Source organism: Protopterus annectens, chromosome 1.part0, assembly GCF_019279795.1.
Source record: "Protopterus annectens isolate FY-2018-M chromosome 1.part0, PAN1.0, whole genome shotgun sequence".
NCBI classification, from domain to species: Eukaryota; Metazoa; Chordata; order Ceratodontiformes; family Protopteridae; genus Protopterus; species Protopterus annectens.
In genome coordinates, this window is record NC_056725.1 from 116,923,405 (window position 1) to 116,944,646 (window position 21,242).

Sequence of the window (21,242 nt, forward strand, 5' to 3'; positions counted from 1 at the left end):
TCCAGAAAAAAAGGAGGTTATTACCTCTCTATACTCCTCCTTCATTAGACCGATAATTGAGTATAATGCCCCATTTGGGATGTAGCTCTCCAAACATCTGCACCAACTGGGAAGGCCACCGAAATGCCTCACAAAGAGAATCCATGGCCTCTAACACATGTCCTATGTGGACAGGCTCAAATCACTATCACTCTATTCAGTATCATACAGATTGCCCAGGAGTGATCTGGGTCCCGCCTACAAGGCAAACTCGGACCCTGCTCTACTGGAGATGCTCCATATCCGTAAGTCTAACTCCTCCAGCATTACCTGCTTGAAAGGCCTGAATCTAATATGCAACATCAACAAAACCCACTGGATAGACAGGCTTGTCTCCCAGACACTGCCCCATCTCTGGAATAGACTTCCCATACATGTCAAACAGAGCACCTCACTGACCCTCTTCAAGCGCAACCTTGATGAGTGGATGGGAAATCACAAATTTGTCCCGGGGTTTCCACCTGTGTCCCTCATTGACAGGGGCAACAGGTGCTGACTGAGGTTTCTTTTTAGGGATAAACAGTTGGCTAGGCTTGTAAGGGCCACAGGGCCATTAGCCTAGTAACCTCCTATGATCCTATAATGATAATTTCTTTGGTCAAGGAATTCAGCTTATCTACAGGGCTTTGAAGCCTTGGTGATCAAAAGGTTTTAGTTCAGAAAAATTAATGTCAAAGTGAGCTTAACTGCAATGTGTTGCATTGTGTAAGCTGACAGAGAACTTTTGAAAGGTTTATGTTGTTTTCTCCTCTGTGGTTCAACCATGAACTTGATATATATAACTTAAGGGTTGTGGAAGGTGCAGGGGAACATGTCTCCTGCAGACAAAAGATTGTTTTTTTTTTGTTTTTATAGATTTTTGAATAACCATTTTGATATTTGATTTTCAGTAAACAGTGGTTTGAAGATGCTGATTCGATTGCACATAAGTAAACCAAGAAATACCATTGCAAGGGCTTAGCAACTGAAATGAAAGGTGACATGCCCTTTCTTTTCAATCAGCTGAGCAGTTTCAGGTGAGAGATGTACTGCAAAGGGAGTAGATCTGCCTCTTGAGTATTAGATAGTCTCAGGATTATGGTCCTTGTCACAGAGCCCATGCCACAATCAGTGTGAAGAACATTTTAGATTTTAAAGTAAGGGAATCTTCATGTGGGATCCATGCTCACTGAGTGGTGCACAGCTACAGTTATCCCACTCCACAAGGGGGAATCCACCTTGGATCCTGGGAACTACCACCCCATCAGTCTGACAAGCCTGATCTGCAAGGCCATGGAACGTATTATTATGGAACTTATAAACAAAGACATTGGCAACCTCCAAACATGGGACCCCACCCAGGCTGGGTTCGTGAAGGGCCGATCTTGGCTCCTGAACCTGATTGACTTCTTTGAATCAGTCTCCAGAGCTGTGGATGATGGTAAGGGGGTCCACACAGCCTATCTGGACCTCACCATGACCTTCAACACCATCCCCCACTCTGGAATCATAGATAAACTTACAAAGCTGGGCATTAATCCCTATGTCACTCGATGGGTTGCCAACTGGCTTACTGACAGAACCCACACTGTAAAAGTAGCTGACTCAAAATCCAGCTCCAGACAAGTTACAAGTGGAATACCTCAGGGTCCAGTCCTGGGACTGCTCTTGTTTGACATCTACTTTTCTGAAGCACAGGCCAAAACTAAGGGACTTTGGCTAACAAAGTTCGCAGATGACTGCAAACTGGGAGCCATTACTGAATCCCCAAATGATGTGGATATTCTACAAAAGGGCCTTACAGAAACAGATGCTTGGTGCCAGAGTCATGGGCTCAAGCTCAATGCCAATAAATGCATAGTTATCCCCTTTGCGAAAAAACATGTACCCGTGAATTACCACATAGGTGGCAGTACACTAAACACCGAAAGTGTGATAAGAGACTTAGGGACACAGGTGGACAGTGGTCTCACCTTCAATAACTACATCACCACAACAGTCAGGAAATCCTTCTATGTGGCACACCTCATCACTAAGGGCTTTTCATCCAGAAAAAAGGAGGTCATTGTCCCACTGTACTCATTCCTCATTAGACCCATTATAGAATACAACACCCCATTTGGTATGTACCTCTCAAGACATCTGCAACAACTGCTTTACATACAAGGCCATGTCAAACCCAGAGCTGTTGTAGATGCTACACTTAAAGAAATCCCAATCCCTCAGAGCCACACACTCCAGGGATCTAAATCTTGTCATCACAATGAACAAAACATGCTGGAGGGATAGGTTCCTGACACAGAGACTCCCCAGACTCTGGAATAGACTGCCCATACATGTCAAGCAGAGCAGCTCTTTGGCCGTCTTCAAAAGGAACCTTGACGATTGGATGGGAGATAGGAAATTCACCCCGGGATCACATCAGTCGTCCTGCTAGACAGGGGTCTAAGGAAGTAAATATTGTGGGAAGAAATAGCCAGGGAATTGTTATGGCTAGTCTTATAGAGGCTCTAGGGCCGATAGCCTAGTACCAACCTATGAACCTAAGATATTAGACAACAACCTTGCTGTGTGATGAATACACAAACAGGGCAGTACTCTTTTGTACCAGCTGTGCCTGACAACCATAGAACATTGAGATCTGGCTATGGGTTAAGCTGAGTAGTTCTTCTGGATACCTAATGACAATTAAATCTGGTGGAAGTGGAAAATTCAAGCTGACTCTGATGATCCTGCAGTTCTCCCTTTTTCTCAGGAGTGTAATCTGTTGCCTGCTCTTGCCTATCAGAGAATATGTGTTTCTGTAACAACATGAGCCATATACCTTTCTCCTTACTGTATTAATTTCACAGCATGGGTACACACATTATAGTACCAAACAAGACATTATTTTCTTCAGAGGTAGTATGCATTATAAATCCAAGAAGCCAGAAATCCCACCACCAGAAAATCTTTTTTTTTTTTCAAAATGGAAGATTATGTCAGTCTCATGCTAGCAGAACATTATTGCTACCTCACAAATTATTCTGCCTTTTGTGCCTAACTCTGTTGTCTGGTTTTCATTTATGTCAATGAGTCATTTTTAAGTGAATGTCAATCATATGAACCTGTTCTAGAAAACATATTGAACATGACAATGTTTCAAATCCCACCAAAGTTGTATAGTCTCAGAGAAGATTATAATAGTTATGGATATAAGCCCACTACACATGGCATGTTGAAGGACTAGCCTCCCCACACTTCATGTGGAGTTGTAGATAATTTTTTTTCCCTCCACTGTCCTTTGTGGTATCAGTCCGCCAGGTCTAAAGCTTATTTTTCTTACCCCCCCCAACATAGTCCAGTACACTAGGGCTGGTCATAGAACTAGGCATCCAAATGCTCACCACATCTGAGGAACCATCCATGGGGAGTTCTTTTTGCTTATGGCTTACCTGTTCCCCCTCACTTTACAAACCCAATGATATGCCTGGGGGTGGGTGTGCAGTAGAGATGTGCCCTCATGTCCACATCAGCCACATCTCTGCCCTAAATCCCAATTAGACAATTTACCCTCCCCTACCTCCACCAGGGATCATCACAGTGAATACCCATTTGATAGGGATGGTAACGTCCACCCCTCCCTGCCACTCCATCAGTTGTTTTAGCCACTAACTGAACCCAGGTCACCTGGATTGTACACAGGGTTTTATCCCTCTATATCACTGAAATGAACCTCGGGTTGTAGATTCAATTCTGTTTGATGGAATGGGTATGTATATAATCAGGATTCTCTTAAAACTAACTACTTGCCACGTACCATATTGATCTTCTCCATTTGTTTAGTTCAAGCCTTTTATATTCATCAATTTAGTCTGTTTGGTCCACTATTCCAGCTTGTATCTCTACAAAGCCATTTTTGGCATTAAGACTTATGGTTCAGTTTTTTGTAAGTGTCTTGCATCTGAAGTATCCTAGGATGGTTGTTCTTTACTTGATCTTTGTGAAGGAACAGCTTTTTTTCTTTCTGTCTGCTTATTCTGTTTCTGAAGTTTCTTACGTGGAATACACTTTTCTTTCTGGCATCTATTCCATCCATAAGAGAGTCTGAATTCCAAACTTTGATGTGCTCCTCTAAACATTCTTTATTAAGGGTAGTGTGGATCTACCTAGCTGTCTTCCTTCATGCCGAAAGTTGGGCAATGCATTCATTCTAATGTTTCTTTTACCATCCTTTTACCCTCTATATCAAAACCCAGGTAACACATTGTTACATCTGAAAGAGCCCAGAAAGTAACTGTTGGATCGATTGTCTTTGACACCAAGTTATTTCAACTAATATTACAGCAAGGAAAATCAAATCAATCAGCACACATGCTTAAAAAAACAGAAATGAAAACTAATTTCCCAGTTCTCTGGTTTGCAGGGATAAAGCCCTGACTGTGGCCCATAAGACCTGTGTTCAGTTAATGACTCAGACACTGACAGAGGCAAGGAGGAAGGAAGGAAGAGACTGAGTGGCTGCTGCCAACTTACCCATCCTGGGGAGAGGGATGCTTGTGCCTCTGGTTTAGTACCTGATGGATGCCTAGAGAGAACACTGCATTTTACAGTCACTGGGAAAGTCAGCCACAGGGAGTGGGGTGACTCCAGGTGTGAGAGCAGACAACTCCATTGGACCTGGAAACTGACCTGCCTTTACCACCTGTCTCTCACCATTGGGTGAACAAATGGTCTGATGGAGAGATTCTAATAACAGTCCTTCAAGGTATTTGATGTGAGTCTTCTGTTGTGGTTTAGAGTCATAGATAGGTATTCTACCCAGATATAAGAACAGCAGAGACAGAGCTGCAAGAAATGATAAGGTATAGTTGCAAGATAAATTCACTGTAACAGAAAATTGTTTACTTAGTGTCTGTCTCAGTACTTTTAGATCCCTCCATCCCTCTGTCCTCCAGACTCCTCCTGCTGCATTGGTCAGAATTGTTAGCTTACAGTTGTTATATTAAGGTTAATGTTTTGTTCTGCTTGCTCCATTTCAGTGATGGCATGGTTGGTATCTTACTGGTGAATTCTGAACAGGTAGAGTTTAGGACAGGTTGAGCCACTGGGCAGACATTAAGGATGAGGCTCACACTATTAAAGCTGTGCCAAAGAACACATACTCAACTCACAGTCCATGTGTACATAAAGTCAGACTGGATTAGTGCCAATTCACCTACAGCATGTTTTGGGGGTACTGTAGAAAAAGAGAGCACCTGGCTAAAACCCACACTGAGACCGTGAAGACTTGCAGACTCCAAACAGAAGGAACTACCACATAGTAATCAAACAGAAAACCAAATACTTGCTGCACAACTGTACCAGTGATCGTTTTCATACATATTCTGTCTGGATGGCCAAATATATCCACTTATTGTGTACAGTGCTGATTTTTAACTATGATGTAAAATAAATTATGTCCATTTTTTTGCTTTTAAATATACTGCAACACCTCCTACATACACAAACACACACACACACACACACACACACACACACACACACACACACACACACACACACACACACACACACTCACACTCACACTCACACATAAGACATGGCAATGATTATTTACATTGATTTCAGCAAATGCAATGCATTCTGTAATGCTGTTCATGCTAGACCAGATCAGTGACTGTTTAACTGTGATGTAACAACTGTGGGGGTAAGTCACTTTGTTTCCAAAGGTGGCCTCTGTATCCATAAATAGCAGCCATTTTATTTATTGTGTACACCTTAGCTGTCTTACTGTGATTTTAAAAAAGTGGCTACAGGAAAATATACCAATTTGCCTTACCAAAATATAGGCCAGTCTTGCAAGGCCAGATTAATTGGTGTATAACTTGATAAAATGACAGCAAGGTCAGCCAGTTTCATCCAAAGGCAGCTCTTGTACTGAGCAATTATAATGACTTTGTTAACTGTGTGCATCTTATATGTTTTAGTGTGATAAGAAATAATGTCCCCAGTAATGTATTTCAACTGTTTGTCATACCAACAGTCAATAGTTATGTCACACATTGCACAATCTATAAACTTACTTGCTTTATCCTTTACATGATCACAATTCGCAAGGCAGACAGAGTGAGTCCAGAATTACAGCAGCAGAGCAAACTATAAAAACTTTCATACTCATGTTTCTGAAGTCACTCCAAGCTCAGGCAACCAGAAAAAAAAGTTTTACTATAACTGTCATTCCATTTTTTTCTGGTCATCTGCTTCATGCTTCATTAAGAAGATATATTTGTGTCCACTTACAGTTCCTTTCCTACTACCTGAGGAGTTTCCCAAAGAGAGTCAGGGTCTTTGTCGATTATGCAGTTTGCCCGTCTTACCACCTGCCCTGAATATGAGATGGTGACTGTCTTATCGCAACCCTATGTTTATTGAGGACCATGGGGAAGCAGAAGGCTGAGGCAGCAGCACAGCCCTCATGCATTAAGGATCAGTGTGCATTATGTAGATGACTAAATGGTTTATCACCTTTACATATATCATTTTTATAATCAGCAAAAATGATATAAGTAAAGCCTGGAACATTTTAAGGTACACTAACAGTAATAAATGAATGTGTGGTCAGTGCAGTGCTAATGAGGGAGAAGGACTTGTATTTTTAGGCTGCATTCCTGATAAAGCAGGTGAGCTTGATGCTGTTTATTTCAAGCAACTTTTTTGTGAATCTTGAGTAACTGTTGAACTTTAAGGAACTTAATTATGATCCTTAGAATGGTACGACTGAATGTGAAAATGTTGGAGAATATATAGTAAGTCTATGATTGTGGCATCTATAAAGTCTATGGTTGTGGTGTTTGAGTATTCTTGCACTCCAAGGTACCTTGATATTTGTGTTAGTATACATAAGTAACAGAGGTGTGCAGGTGTGGCCCAATATCAGAAGATAAATGAAGGTGAAGTCTCACTTGAAAAAATGCTTTAAAGGCATAACAGTTTTGAAGTTCACTGTTTTTGTCTGACTCACAGTTTATTTTTCAAAGTTTCATGTCTCACAGGGTCAGGTCTCATTAGAAGATGTTGGTCTTGGAATCCTTGGGTTTTATTCATTGTGGAATCACCAAAAAACACTCGCAGGTATGACAGGTGCAGGCAGCCAAAAAACTAAATCATGAAGTCCAACAAAACAGCCAGCAACAAAGTGTTAGAGGCACACAATCATCTATTATTCCAAAATAGTGGCTTCACCATCATACCAGTTTCGACATTCCTGCCTTCTTCAGTGAACAAACCATATTGACAGATACCACAGACATTTATATGAGTTTAATTAATTAATTCTACTTCCTATTACATCATGTCCCTTAGGGACAAAAAAAGCACTTATAATTGATCATTTAGACCAGGAGAAAAAAAGTCCCCCTAACCTGATTATCCACTTATTTTCTTTATAACTTAAAAAGAATGCCAACCAAGCTTATTGCTTCTGTCCCCCTGAATTTTGTCAATAAGCATAAAATGAAACTTAGCAGAATTGTGAACAGTACAGTGTCTATAAAGAGCATTAGTCAATCGCTTATTCCACATATCATTAAAAGGTTCAGAAAAATTTGGCCTATGTAAAAGGCTGAGCAGGTACAGCAAGCCAAATAAATAACCCAGTCCGTTCCACAATTGGCAAAGAATCTTATATCATAAATCTGGCTCGTATTTTTACTGGAAAAATGTTTTGACTTCAACATAGACCTGCAAAATTAACAATGGCCACAGGAAAATAACCCAATAATGTGTCCCCTGTAATTATTAATTGATGACCAGAGGGACTCCTGGTACTGTCATGTTTAAAATATGAAAAATACGAACTCAAAGTCCTACCTTTCGAAAGGAGAATTGGCACCTAGAATTAAGGACTTGGTTCAATTCCTCATTGGCCAGAAATATGTTCCAATTCTTGGCCACCACATCTTTAACCAAATTAATATTACACCCATAAGTCGTAACAAACCTGATAGTATCTCGGTCAACATCATGTGTTTTATCTTTATACTCCAACAACAGTTGTCTATCCTGCTTAGAGGCCCAATTACTGGCAGACAGAACATCACTCCATTTGTAACCCCTGACTAAGAATCTATGAGTCAGGTCCTGCTGATATTAATCAAAATCTTCCTGTGTGGAACATATTCTTTTAATATGGAGAAATTGGAATTTGGGTATATTCTTGATGATGTGGTATGGGTGTAGGCTGGAGGCATACAGTAGGTTATTATACTGGTTGTACTTCCTGAACACCTACATTCTGAAAGTCTCATCAGGATTCCTTGTGATGGTAACATCTAGAAAATGTATTCATTGAATATCACAATTCAGCATGAATTCAATCCCCCACTTATTGTCATTTAGGTACTGAACAAATTCCAATAGGTAATGCCTATCTGCCCACCACACCATCCAACAGTCATCCAAAAACCTCCTCCAAATATCAATCTCATTCAAATAGATGTTATGGGTGTCATTATAAATTAGATGTTCCTCCAAATACTCCATGAATATGTCCGCATATATAGGGGCAAATGATGCACCCATTGCTGTACCCTGTGTCTGCCAGTAACACTCCCCTTGAAAATAAAATATATTTTTATTAGGACATGTTTGGCCATGCAGGTCAATAAAGTGTTGAAACCTGACAGGTACAAATTGGCCTTCTCCTACCAATATTCTAGTGCCTGTAGGCCCGCCAATAGGGTATGTTGGTGTAAAGGGTCTCCACATCCAGAGTACAAAGAAGCCAAGTCAGTTTGTGTGGCAAATGTGTGTCAGATATGATTTTTAAAAATTGTGTAGTATCTTGTAACCTAGCTCTTATCAAGTTCAACATGGGTTTCAAATATTGTGTCAAAGACATGGACAAGGGTTCCGTCAAGGAATCTATTCCTGAAACTACTGGCCTACCAGGGGTTATCTTTGTGTATCTTGGGCAGTAAATAAAGATAATGTTTCTTGGGATCACTGACCATTAGATGTTGCATAACGGACTCCTTAGTGATCCCCTCTTCGACCGCCAATTTGAGAAACAAGTCAATATCTCTCTTAAAATTACTGGTGGGGTCAATAGGCATATGCATATAATGCTGAGGGTTGGACAATTGTCGATTTCCCTCAGCGAGATAGTAATCTGAATTCATTATCAGCACTACCCCACCCTTACCGACTGGTAAGATAACAATATTAGTATTATTTTGTAATTCCTTCAAGGCTTGTTGTTCAGACTCCGTTAAGTTATGACCAATCATTTTAAATTGGCAAAATCTGAAATGTAGATCTTTGAGCACCACTTGTTGAAAAATAGTTACGTGTTTGTCCATCGGTGGTGTGAAATTGGATTTCAAAAATCTGAAATCAGTAGATCTTTCAGAGTGTTCCGTAGAGCCAAAAAACAACCTGAGGTTATGTCTACAACAAAAAGCCAAAACATCCTTAACCATGTCATCTTCAACACTAAAGAAACCAGGAACATAGTTCAATCCTTTATTAAGCAGTAGTTTCTGCCCATCCATTAATACAATGGAGGAAATATTGTGAATGTTATAATATTGTACTACCGTGTTATCGGTGTTTGTAATAAACCTTTCACCATGTTTGTTTTCTCCCACCCCTATGCCTGCCAGGTCTAAAGGGTGGTCAGAGCTACGCTGCTTCTTGGGGGGGGGATTCCTGTGAGTTAGGACCCTCTGTATCCGTGGCTGAAGATTCATCCCCTGATGTGCTGTTGTACCCAGTGCCTTTCTTTTTTAAAGTAGAACCAGACCTTTTCCTCCTGGATGCTGCTACTGATCTATCAAGATCAAAACATTTGACATTTTTCTGATATTCAAATGGTTTCCCCCTCTCATAATCTCCCAAATCCTTATTAAATTTACATAGCTTTTTATCTTTAGTTTGGTTCTCAAATGCCAATAGGTCCTTAGTCAGCTTCCTCAAACAAGTAGCATAGTGGGGTTGTCCTTCTTAAATCTTAAGTTCTTCACATAGTGTTTTAACCTCCTCAATGTTCTCATCAACCATTCGTTCATAATAAGAGGTTAAACTATTAACAAATGCCATGAAAGCATTCTGTTGTGCTAAACCCCATTCATTCATTAATATATCATCCATCTTTCCAACCAATGGCTGTATTTTCACCCTCAAACCTCTAGGAGATATATTTTTATTTTGATACGCTTTAAATAGCTTGAGATGCCATACATTCATACGTAGTGTTCTCATATTTTTACCAAGTTTGTTAAACAATTGATTGCAGCCGTCAACCGGATCCATATTGTCCCTATTGGCTACCCCATTTTCCAGCGTTGCTAAACCAAAGACTTTTATATCATTCTTGTCGGCACATAGGTCTTGCAAAATCGTATTCAGATCCATGACAATAAGCTTGCAATCTTCACCATATTCCACACAATTGAAAACTTCACAGCAAAGAAATAAAGTAAAATAAAAGAGATAACACTACAATAATATGCTCACTTTGGCCATAATGTGGAACAAAAATACACAAACACCAAAAGACATCCCAACCCATTCAAAGATTCCAAATCAAATCAAATGGAGTCCAGCCACATAAAAATGCTCCCATCAAGGAACAATCCCACCAGCTAGTTGTATAAAGATCAACCCACCATCTAAAACTACACTTTCATAACACCAACAAATCAATCCCCCCATATAGGTAATTGAAAACACTGTTGTTGGTCACTCAACACTCATGAAATAACTCCATGTCATAAGATTACATATAGTAATATAAATAAATTATATCCCTGTTGACATACAATCAAACTAGCCAAAACATGTTTTTTCCAACCAATATTGATGTAATAAATTCAAACATGAACAGACATTAGGATATTAATACACCCCATTCATTTCCAAATCACACACAAAAAATAAGGGAAAATTATAGTGTTCTAAAGAGAATAATTCCAAGTTTATACTCAAGAAACCAATACAACAACACAGTACAGTTAAATTAGTCAAATATCCAATCCAAGGTATATATAGCACTTCCAAGCCCCTTATATTGGTTAGCATAAGGTGGTGTTGATAGAGCGATATACAATCCTTAATCCGGCCACAAGGCAATGCTGTTCAATTGGAAACACCTATCACATTAATAAAAGTCCCAGTCTCAGTCCCTTCATCAAATGTGGTTCGAAACTTTACCAAAAAGCACACCTTCCTTATAGGCCCACAGTAATAAAAACTTCCGTAGAAAGTTCCAATACTTCCAACCCCTTTAGAATAAGTATCAGTACTGAATTCCACACATAGATCAAAAAACAATCAATAATCTTGCCCTAAAAATGTTATATAATCAGGAGCACCAGACATGTTGATAGGGAGTATACAGACCTTCACTGATGGCCCATACAAAATGCCTTCATCTCATGTGTGCCGAAACAAATGTAACCAAACGGACCTTCCCACATCACAGTAGGACAAGTCCAAAAGTGGTTCCAGCACAAAAATGGACAAAAGTCTGACCAAGTCCACCAGTCCACTCCAATGTTATAATAAAATACAGTTCCAATATGTTACATTTCCTGGTGAACAAGTCCCAGAATGAAGTAAAACTCCCCAGCAAAAGATGACATAAAAAACATGAAAGCACAGCTCCAATAAGTTCCGACTATCATCCACCAAAATCCTGAAGAATAATACCCATCCTTGGGAAAGCAGGAAAGCGTCACTCCAATGAATGAAAAAAGCTCCAGTCCAAAAAAATAGCTCCGGTTTGAAAAAACGGCCCCAAAAAGGGAACAAACATAAGAAAGCTTCAGCCACGGATAAACTCAGTGCAAACACTAAGCCAACAGTGAGCTTAACAACTGGAATCACCAAAAGACACTCGCAGGTACGGCAGGTGCAGACGGCCAAAAAACTGAATTATGAAGTCTAACAAAACAGCCAGCACCAACGTGTTAGAAGCACACAATTATTTATTATTCCAAAATAGTGGCTCCACCATCATACTGGTTTCGGCATTCCTGCCTTCTTCAGTGAACAAACCATATTGACAGATACCGCAGACATTTATATAAGTTAAACTAATTAATGGTCATTGACAAAATTCAGGGGGACAGAAGCTTGGTTGGCATTCCATTTTAAATTATAAAGAAAAGAAGTGGATAATCAGGTTAGGGGAACTTTTTTCTCCTGGACTAAATAATCGATTATAAGTGGGAGGGGGGTTGTCCCTAAGGGACATGATGTAACAGGAAGTAGAATTAATTAATTAGTTTAACTCGTATAAATGTCTGTCGTATCTGTCAATATGATTTGTTTACTGAAGAAGACAGGAATGCCGAAACCGGTATGATGGTGGAGCCACTATTTTGGAATAATAAATGATTGTGTGCTTCTAACACTTTGGTGCTAGCTCTTTTGTTGGACTTCTTTTTATTCATTGTGCCAAGGTTTGTACTTTCACAGAGGTTATATGTGAAGACAGATGCTAGACCTATATGCAAATTCAGTGATCGCAGTTTATTCATGCTGAATAAGTAAATGCAAAAGTGTTTTAAATATGCCCAGTTCCATCAAATGTATAAACCTGCTGAAGTTAATCTTTAAGTATATGCAAAGTACCATGTGAAAAAGTAAGTGCTCATATAACTATGGAAGTTTTTGGAAATTATGAATGAACGTGGCTATGCACAATCATATTTGAAGTATTTAAGGCAAGCAGCATGCAGCACAACAATTTTTATTAACTTTTTAAAAAGATAAGGAGGTTTTATATGTTTTAGTTATGGGTATCCTTATATGGGACCCTGTTAGTTTCTATAAAAGGGTGGAAAGATTAAGATACCAAAGATTGTAAAAGCAGATTCAAAACAAAGAGGGGGAAATACAGAAGGACCCCATCAAGATGGTTGTGCTGGAAGAGGAGGGTTACTATATTTTTGGTGGGGGTAGACCCCTCCCCTCATCATTCTCTTTCGGCTTTTCCCGTTAGGGGTCGCCACAGCGGATCATCTCTTTCCATTTCTTCCTATCCTCTGCATCTTGCTCTGTCACACCAACCGCCTGCATGTCCTCTCTCACCACGTCCATAAACCTTATCTTAGGCCTTCCTCTATTCCTCTTACCTGGCAGCTCCATCCTTAGCATCTTTTTCCCAATATACCCATCATCCCTCCTCAGCACATGTCCAAACCAACGCAATCTCGTCTCTCTTGCTTTGTCTCCAAACTGTCCAACATGAGCTGACCCTCTAATATACCGATTCCTAATCCTATCCATCCTATTCACACCGATTGCAAATCTTAACATCTTTAACTCTGCCACATCCAGCTCCGACTCCTGCCTTTTTGTCAATGCCACTGTCTCCAACCCATATAACATAGCTGGTCTCACTACACTCTTGTAGACCTTCCCTTTCACTCTTACGATACCGTCTGTCACAAATCACTCCTGACACTCTTCTCCACCCATTCCACCCTGCCTGTACTCTCTTCTTCACCTCTTTTCCACATTCACCATTACTCTGAACTGTTGATCCCAAGTACTTAAACTCGTCCACCTTTACCAACTCTGCTCCCTGCATCCTCACCATTCCTCTACCCTCCCTCTCATTGACACACATATATTCTGTCTTAGCCCTGCTGACCCTCATTCCTCTGCTCTCTAGAGCATATCTCCACCTCTCCAGAGGCTCCTCAACCTGATTCCTACTCTCACTACAGATCACAATGTCATCTGCAAACATCATAGTCCACGGGGCCTCCTGTCTGATCTCATCTGTCAACCTGTCCATCACCACTGCAAATAAGAAAGGACTCAGAGCTGATCCTTGATGTAATCCCACCTCCACCTTAAACGGATCTGTCACTCCCACTGCAGTCCTCACCACTGTCACACTACCCTCGTACATATCCTGTACCACTCTTACGTACTTCTCTGCCACTCCAGACTTCCTCATACAATACCACAACTCTTCTCTAGGCACCCTGTCATATGCTTTCTCCAAGTCTACAAAGACACAATGCAACTCCTTCTGACCTTCTCTGTATTTCTCCATCAACACTCTCAGAGCAAACATTGCATCTGTAGTGCTCTTTCCTGGCATGAAACCATACTGCTGATCACTAATCATCACCTCCCTTCTTAACCTTGCTTCCACTACTCTTTCCCATAACTTCAAGCTGTGACTAATCAGTTTTATCCCTCTGTAGTTACTGCAGCTCTGCACATCACCCTTATTCTTAAAGATAGGTACCAAAACACTTTTTCTCCACTCCTCAGGCATCCTCTGACTTTCCAAAATTTCATTAAACAATCTAGTTAGAAATTCCACTGCCATTTCTCCTAAGCACCTCCATGCTTCCATTGGTATGTCATCTGGGCCAACAGCCTTTCCATTCTTCATCCTCTTCATAGCTGCCCTTACTTCCTCCTTGCTAATCTGTTTCACTTCCTGATTCACTATCCCCACATCATCCAACCTTCTCTCTCTCTCATTCTCTTCATTCATCAGCCTCTCAAAATACTCTTTCCATCTATTCAACACACTCTCCTCTGTTGTGAGTACCTTTCCCTCACTATCCTTTATCACCCTTACATGCTGCACATCTTTCCCAGCTCTGTCCCTCTGTCTAGCTAATCGGTACAGGTCCTTTTCTCCCTCTTTAGTGTCCAATCTCTCGTACAACTCTCCATATGCCCTATCCTTAGCTTCGCCACCTCTCTCTTTGCCATGCCTCATCTCCTGATACTCATGTCTACTTTCTTCATCTCTTTGACAATCCCACTTCTTCTTCACCAGCCTCTTCCTCTGTAATACTCTCCTGTACTTCCTCATTCCACCACCAGGTCTCCTTGTCCTCCTTCCTCTGTCCAGATGTCACACCAAGCACCTTTCTAGCAGTCACCCTTACTAGTTTTGCTGTAGTTACCCAGCTATTCGGTAACTCTCCACTGCCTCCCAGTGCCTGTCTTAACTCTTCCCTAAACTCCACTTCACAATCACCCTTTTTTAACTTCCACCATTTAATCCTTGGCACAGCTTTCACACTCCTCCTCCTCTTCTTGTTCACCAACGTCATTCTACATACCACCAATCTATGCTGCTTAACTACACTTTCCCCTGCCACCACTTTACAGTCTCCAATCTCCTTAAGACTGGCCCTCCTACATAGTATATAATCAACTTGTGAGCATCTTCCTCCACTCATGTACGTCACCCTATGCTCCACCCTCTTCTTAAAATCATTATTCACCACAGCCATGTCCATCCTTTTAAAATCCACAATCATCTGACCTTCTGCATTCCTCTCATTAACACCATACCTACCCATCACTTCCTCATCTCCTCTGTTCACTTCACCAACATGCCCATTAAAGTCCGCTCCAATCACTAGTCTCTCACCCTTAGGTACACTCACCACAACTTCATCCAACTCACTCCAAAATTTCTCTTTCTCTTCCATCACCCAACTTGAGGAGCATATGCACTAACAACATTCATCATTACACCATCAATTTGAGCTTCATAAACATCACTCGGTCAGACACTCTCTTCACGTCTAAAACACTCTTGGCATATTGTTCCTTTAGTATAACCCCTACCCCATTTCTCCTGCCATCCACACCATGATAAAACAATTTGAACCCGTTTCCTAAACACCTGGCCTTACTCCCTTCCATCTGGTCTCTTGCACACACAATATATCAACCTTCCGTCTCTCCATCATATCAGCTAGCTCTCTTCCTATACCAGTCATACTGCCAACATTCAAAGTTCCTACCCTCACTGCTACACTCCTAACCTTCCTCCTATCTTCCTGCCTTTAGCCCTCCTCTTCTCCTTCGGCCAACAGTAGCCCAATTTCCGCCAGCACCCTGTTGGCTAACAGTACTGGTGGCGGTCGTTGTTAACCCGGGCCTCGACCGATCCGGTATGCAATATTTTTATGTAAGAGGGTAGTTTCAGTAAGGCGTAGGTTAGACATTATAGGAGAGAGGATTAAAAATGGAGAGGAGACAGGGGATAAAGAGGAGTTGATCTCAGGAGGGACCCCAGTCCACATAACCTCAAACATTTCCACTGTCTGATGGTGTTGCAGTGGAAGGCCCCGATATTGTGGAGACAGAGAAGCTGACTGCAGTTAGGGGTGCAGAGAATAGGAAGGGGGGCTGAAACTTATTGCAGAATGCTGGTAAAACACCTAAGATATTGGGTGCAAATAACTAGAGGGGGGTGGGAATAGAATGGGAAGAGGCCAATAAGACATTTAGACTGAAACCTAGAGACTGCCTTCCCTATCAGGGACTGATATCAGTTTATAGGTAGAGAAAGGGATAGAGGAATACTAAGTGAAAGCCTTGCTCTAGTAGAATTTTTAGTTGAATATAGAGCAGAGGCTGATGTTAAAAAAGGACAATTAGTAGTGCATATAAATATTGTACAGTAACTATAGGAATCAATCGGAGGAGGTTAGAAAAGATTGGGAAGAGAAACTGGATAAGGAATTCACAAGGAAACAATGGGAGGACACATCTGCGTCTCCCAAGTATGCAACGTAGTCTAGAACATTGAGGATTTTTGCTTAAAAGTGTTTGCAAAGTTCCAATACTTCCAACCCCTTTAGAATAAGTATCAGTACTGAATTCCACACATAGATCAAAAAACAATCAATAATCTTGCCCTAAAAATGTTATATAATCAGGAGCACCAGACATGTTGATAGGGAGTATACAGACCTTCACTGATGGCCCATACAAAATGCCTTCATCTCATGTGTGCCGAAACAAATGTAACCAAACGGACCTTCCCACATCACAGTAGGACAAGTCCAAAAGTGGTTCCAGCACAAAAATGGACAAAAGTCTGACCAAGTCCACCAGTCCACTCCAATGTTATAATAAAATACAGTTCCAATATGTTACATTTCCTGGTGACCAAGTCCCAGAATGAAGTAAAACTCCCCAGCAAAAGATGATATAAAAAACATGAAAGCACAGCTCCAGTTCCGACTATCATCCACCAAAATCCTGAAGAATAATACCCATCCTTGGGAAAGCAGGAAAGCGTCACTCCAATGAATGAAAAAAGCTCCAGTCCAAAAAAATAGCTCCGGTTTGAAAAAACGGCCCCAAAAAGGGAACAAACATAAGAAAGCTTCAGCCACGGATAAACTCAGTGCAAACACTAAGCCAACAGTGAGCTTAACAACTGGAATCACCAAAAGACACTCGCAGGTACGGCAGGTGCAGACGGCCAAAAAACTGAATTATGAAGTCTAACAAAACAGCCAGCACCAACGTGTTAGAAGCACACAATTATTTATTATTCCAAAATAGTGGCTCCACCATCATACTGGTTTCGGCATTCCTGCCTTCTTCAGTGAACAAACCATATTGACAGATACCACAGACATTTATATAAGTTAAACTAATTAATGGTCATTGACAAAATTCAGGGGGACAGAAGCTTGGTTGGCATTCCATTTTAAATTATAAAGAAAAGAAGTGGATAATCAGGTTAGGGGAACTTTTTTCTCCTGGACTAAATAATCGATTATAAGTGGGAGGGGGGTTGTCCCTAAGGGACATGATGTAACAGGAAGTAGAATTAATTAATTAGTTTAACTCGTATAAATGTCTGTCGTATCTGTCAATATGATTTGTTTACTGAAGAAGACAGGAATGCCGAAACCGGTATGATGGTGGAGCCACTATTTTGGAATAATAAATGATTGTGTGCTTCTAACACTTTGGTGCTAGCTGTTTTGTTGGACTTTTTATTCATTGTGCCAAGGTTTGTACTTTCACAGAGGTTATATGTGAAGACAGATGCTAGACCTATATGCAAATTCAGTGATCGCAGTTTATTCATGCTGAATAAGTAAATGCAAAAGTGTTTTAAATATGCCCAGTTCCATCAAATGTATAAACCTGCTGAAGTTAATCTTTAAGTATATGCAAAGTACCATGAGAAAAAGTAAGTGCTCATATAATTATGGAAGTTTTTGGAAATTATGAATGAACGTGGCTATGCACAATCATATTTGAAGTATTTAAGGCAAGCAGCATGCAGCACAACAATTTTTATTAACTTTTTAAAAAGATAAGGAGGTTTTATATGTTTTAGTTATGGGTATCCTTATATGGGACCCTGTTAGTTTCTATAAAAGGGTGGAAAGATTAAGATACCAAAGATTGTAAAAGCAGATTCAAAACAAAGAGGGGGAAATACAGAAGGACCCCATCAAGATGGTTGTGCTGGAAGAGGAGGGTTACTATATTTTTGGTGGGGGTAGACCCCTCCCCTATTTTTCAAATATTTTTATGTAAGAGGGTAGTTTCAGTAAGACGTAGGTTAGACATTATAGGAGAGAGGATTAAAAATGGAGAGGAGACAGGGGATAAAGAGGAGTTGATCTCAGGAGGGACCCCAGTCCACATAACCTCAAACATTTCCACTGTCTGATGGTGTTGCAGTGGAAGGCCCCGATATTGTGGAGACAGAGAAGCTGACTGCAGTTAGGGGTGCAGAGAATAGGAAGGGGGGCTGAAACATATTGCAGAAAGCTGGTAAAACACCTAAGATATTGGGTGCAAATAACTAGAGGGGGGTGGGAATAGAATGGGAAGAGGCCACTAAGACATTTAGACTGAAGCCTAGAGACTGCCTTCCCTATCAGGGACTGATATCAGTTTATAGGTAGAGAAAGGGATAGAGGAATACTAAGTGAAAGCCTTGCTCTAGTAGAATTTTTAGTTGAATATAGAGCAGAGGCTGATGTTAAAAAAGGACAATGAGTAGTGCATATAAATATTGTACAGTAACTATAGGAATCAATCGGAGGAGGTTAGAAAAGATTGGGAAGAGAAACTGGATAAGGAATTCACAAGGAAACAATGGGAGGACACATCTGTGTCTCCCAAGTATGCAACATAGTCTAGAACATTGAGGATTTTTGCTTAAAAGTGTTTGCGTAGTTATTTTTATACCCCAAGCAGATTCCAAAGAATTTTTTCTTCAGGTAACTGGCAAATTGAGGTGTGATGGAAAAGAAAGAGTTAGCTAGGAGCATATGTTTTCAGAGTGTAATGAGTTGGCAGATTTCAAACATTCCCTGTAGAATACTCTGTCAGAAATATTGGGCAACCAGACGGGTGATTTTTTTTTTCTTTTGAGCTTCAGAACAAGATCTGAATTGCCTAAATATAGTAAGGTCTTATTAAGTTTAATTCTGTTGGCTGCCAAAAAATCAATTACAGTAAACTCGTAGTTAACCGGCACCCATGAGGATTGGTAGATGCCGGATAACTGTAGTTTCTGGTTGCTTGAGGTAGTATTAAAAATAGACCTGACTAATACTGTACCCTATACTATTTGTTTGGCTTGACTTGTTCTTAGGTTGGGGAGACAGGGAATTTATTCCTATCTTACTTTTTAAAACTCTAAAACTCTAAAAACATAAATGTTTCTGTGTGTGGGCAGAAGGTGCAACAACTGAAATGTTTTTTTTCTAGTTGCTTGAGTTCTGGTTAACTGACAGTTTACTGTACCAGAAAATGGAACTCCATGTCTAGACCAACTGTATCTGAAGTACTGAATATTCCAACAGAGATGAAAGATCTTTACAAAATGGTAGCAACAAATTACACAGAAAAAATGGAAATTGTGGGAACAATACACACAGAATGATTTTTGGAGGAGAAGTGAGATTCAAGAGAAGGCAGGAAATGAGCAATATATGTAATGTTGAATTCAATGATAGTAATACAAAAACATGTGTAATCTATAATTGTAACTAGGAACATGTTAATATGGTTTGTTTTACTTTATACAAATATATGTCTGCCTGTGTTTTAAGTGCTAATTAAATAAAGGTGTTAAAACAAAGAAATTGTAATACATTTGAAATTTTGGACTGATGTGGATTGTGCTACAGTTCTATGCTGAAAGTACTTTACTTTTTTATCATATTTGTGAAATAATTACTTCTGCATTTACACTTATGAAATAAGTAAAACAGAAAAACGTCATTTATTTCTTAACATTTTTTTGGAATAGAAGTGATTTGCATACTCATGAGCACCCTCAGTCAACATTTTCAGTCTTCTTTCCTTCTGCATCTATTATAAGATATCTTCTCTTATGCTGTATAGAGAACACATAGAAGATGGTTACTTAACTAAGTATGATGTGTGTTTAAATCTTTCGCACATGATTATATTTACAAATCAGCAAGACACTAAAGTTATTTCTGTACCCATTTCTGCTGAGTCTTGCTATGTGCATTTATTTATTAAGTAGGAAAACAGCAAAGCAAATATTTTCTTATACTCGTTCTGCCTAACCCATCTATCCTCGGACCATTTTTTCCCATTTTGCGTATGGGCTGGGGATTTACTTCAACAGTGACAATCATCTCGAGCCAAGGTTTACATCACCTGGTGGCTAGCCCTGCAGCAGTAGTTCATCCATACCACTCACTCACAACTACAGCCAATTTAAAGTGTCCACTCCACTGACTACATGTCTTTGGAATGTGGGAGGAAACCGGAACACCTGGAGGAAATACACACGACCACAGGGAAGACATGCAGACTCCACGCAGAAGGCACCCCAGCTGAGAATCGAACCAGAGAACCTCTTGCTGTGAGGTGACATAAACTGCTGAATCACCACGGCAGCCCCACCACTGTGGCCACCCAAACCACCTGCTTATAAGTATTTTTCTTCACTTCAAGTTGAACTAGAAGGACAGCATTCTTTCCAATTGTTATATTTTTATGCTTGCGTACAGCTTGTCAGTTTGAAGATGGTTATTTCCTCCAATCTTTGCATACATTTCTATTGTAACTTCCACATTCCACTATGCTTCACATACTTTCCTTGCAGTTTAAGTAATATCATGTGAATTTCCTCTAAGCAACACAGTTTTACCTTTCACTCAAACAGACAAGTTGTACATAAGCTGTACAAACACACATCAAAATCTAACAATAGAAAGGAAGTTATGGCATCCATATAGTTCAATTTGCAGTAAACAAAACATATTTACTGTTAGAGATGTATGCAGTATAAATACTTCATAGCATTGTGTATTTTGATAATTTGGTGCTCAAGGAGATTAAGTAGAAATTAAAATAGAAGTAATCAAACAGTGTATATCTCAGTATCATTCACTTGCTACTTTATCCCATGCTCCTACTCCCACCCCCACTCTCCTTATAGT